This window comes from Haliotis cracherodii, unplaced genomic scaffold, assembly GCF_022045235.1.
Source record: "Haliotis cracherodii isolate W230 unplaced genomic scaffold, xgHalCrac1.p SCAF_1, whole genome shotgun sequence".
NCBI classification, from domain to species: domain Eukaryota; kingdom Metazoa; phylum Mollusca; class Gastropoda; order Lepetellida; family Haliotidae; genus Haliotis; species Haliotis cracherodii.
In genome coordinates this window covers 29,851,575-29,854,526 of record NW_027266264.1, presented here as the reverse complement: position 1 = coordinate 29,854,526, position 2,952 = coordinate 29,851,575, and positions in this window count along the sequence as shown.

The window sequence follows — 2,952 nt, the reverse complement described above, 5'->3', positions numbered from 1 at the left end:
TCACCAACATCTCGAGAAATCTCACGAGATATAACGAAACGCGAGATTTACGGATTAAATTGGTTCCACTGTTAGTACGCGCCCCAAGCGTTGCGCTGTTTAGTTTATGTAGACAGGAGTCCAGTTTACATACAACTGGGCTTCGTCTCAGAAAGGGTCGCAACGGTTAATGAGTCGCGCACCAGTCGAAGGGGCGCTTATCGTCGTAATAGATTAAATCTGAACTATACTTGAACTATTCACTCTACTTCATTTCTGAATTGGATATATAGTTACAAATCCTAATAATAGTAGGCAACTGCATACAATACCATGGTGTGGATCCACACAATTCACGTGCAGGTGACATTCTTCTTCTTCTTCTTCTTCTTATTATTATTATTAGTAGTAGTAGTAGTACATGTAGTAGTAGTAGTAGTAGTAGTAGTATAATAAAAATATGAAATAATTAAATCCTAATTACGTTATAAACCAACTGCCACTTTTGACCTTTTGCGAGGTTTTACTTATTCCTAGTAAGACCATGTGAGTTGGGTTGTAGATTAAATTTGTACGTGGTGTGTTAAACGTCCACTGTTCTAAAATCGAATACCATAATGGAAGTTTTCATTGTGGATAACGGGAATTCAACCTGCATCCTCACATATCTTTTCTAGTTTTATAACCCACTGTTTTCCCAATGAGCCACCGGGGAAGGTGGTGAAAAGTTGTCCAATTTTACTTGTCATGACTTCAGTTTGTGCTGCATGCTGCACGTGTTTCACGAAAAGGTACCCCGATGATTTCTTATTTTTTTCTGGTATTTCTTGCATTTAGATCATAAGTTGGATAAAACACTCCTCCTCGCATTTAGTTCTCGGTTATATGATTTAAACAGTTTCTCGTGCAGCGACTTCTTTCGCCAACAGACTTTACAATTGTCTCGTTATGACGCGCCAAATGTAAATTGCATTTTTCGTTAAAAATTAACTCTTTCGTCGGTTTATAAGACAGAGAAAACAACAAAAAGTAGTCGTACGCGCAAGATTCCTAAAGCATTATTGTGTCTGAGAAACTGCTATTTGTGTCCTAGGGATTGATCTGAGTTGTTCCCAATGGTCAACTTTCGATTTCTGTCGAGCAATATTCCAGCAGCCTTAGCCTTTGGTGTCTACATTTCACAACTGTTAAGGAAAATCGGACATGATCAGTTTACGAAGCTTTCAAAGTGCCGTGTGTGCCAGTAGTTCGTGTGTCAATAGGCCGAATGTGTCTGTAGGCCGTGTGTGTCAGTAGGCCGTGCTTGTAAGTAGGCCGTGTGTCAGCGGGTCGTGTGGGCCAATAGGCCGTGTGTCAGGCCGTATGTACTATAGTAGGCCGTGTGTCAGCAGACCGTGTGTCAGTAGGCCGTGTGGGCCTATGGGCGCGTGTCAAGCCGTATGTACTAGTAGGTCGTGTGTCAGTTGGTCGGGTGTGTAAGTAGGCCGTGTTTGCCAATAGGCCGTGTGTCAGTTGGTCGGGTGTGTCAGTAGGCCGTGCGTGTCAGTAGGCCGTGTGTCAGTAGGTCGTGCGTGCCAGTAGGCCGTACGTGTCAGTAGGCCGTGGGTCAGTATAGGTCGTGTGTGCCAGTAGGCCGTGCGTGTCAGTAGGCCGTGGGTCAGTAGGTCGTGTGGGCCTATAGGCTGTGTGTCAAGCCGTATGTACCAGTAGGTCGTGTGTCAGTCGGTCGGGTGTGTCAGTAGGCCGTGTGGGCCAATATGCCGTGTGTCAGGCCGTATGTCAGTTGGCCGAGTGTATCAGTAGGCCGTGTGTGCCAGAAGGCCGTATGTGTCAGACGGCCGTGCGTGTCAGTTGGCCGCATGTGTCAGTAGGCCGTGCGTGCCAGTAGGCCGTTCGTGTCAGTAGGCCATGTGTGCTCGGTAGTCAAGGGTACCATGATGGGTTTTGTTGGCGTAGACACCAGGGTGCCGTCGCACAAAAAGATCTTAGCACTAAGATGATCATAAATCCCATACCTTAACATAGACTTACGACAGTCAAATAGCTAAGGTTGTTTTGTACAACGGCACCCCGAGCGCTGATCCGTAACTCACATGCTTTAACTTATACTTACGACTTAAATTGGTGACAGTAATGCAGACGACCTTGCGTTCAGACATTGAAACATCCATAATAACTGCGAATGCCTCCCGCCTTATGTTTTCTATTTGAGTTGACAGCTGTCTGATGCGCATGTGTGTGCGTGACATTAGTTGTGAATGGTTTTGATATTCCCTGGCTAAGGGGAAATTAACTTTCAAACTATGGAGTAGATGTTATAACTTTATAGTATTGACAATCAGAAGAGTTATGCCAAGCCTGTAGATATTGATACTTGGACACATCCTTTCCCCATGTAAGTGTGTGAGTGAGTATGGTTCAACGCCGCTTTGAACAGCGTGTCAGCTTAATGTGGGAAGAAAGTGAAACCCACGCGCACTGGTATGGTGCTGACAAACCTAGAAACATAATCGTGTCGAACCGGGATTCGAACCCACGATTATAAGTTTCTGGCGTGCCCAAGGTACGCAGCTCTGTACATCAAATTACGGCGCTTAGACAACTGGGATATCCGTGCGAATAATAATTCTGACAGATAAACTGTGATTAGCGTAGGTTGAGTGTACCATGGTTTTATTACATGTCCCTCACCTTCCAAGGTAATGATTATGAAATACAACCTAATTTCGTCCACATACCCTAATGAATGACATGGACAGTTTCCACACAGACAAGAGGATGACGAGACCAGCAGTTAATCAACAAACGAATGGGCGATATTCATCCTCAAAATTATGTAGATTTTAATACTGACAAAATGGAGAAGTTGACTATATTCTCAGTGAATTATTTAACGCGTTTAATGTAAGAAGAAATGCACAGCCGTTTTGTTACGATATGCAAAATATACACATATCCGTACATGCGCGTATA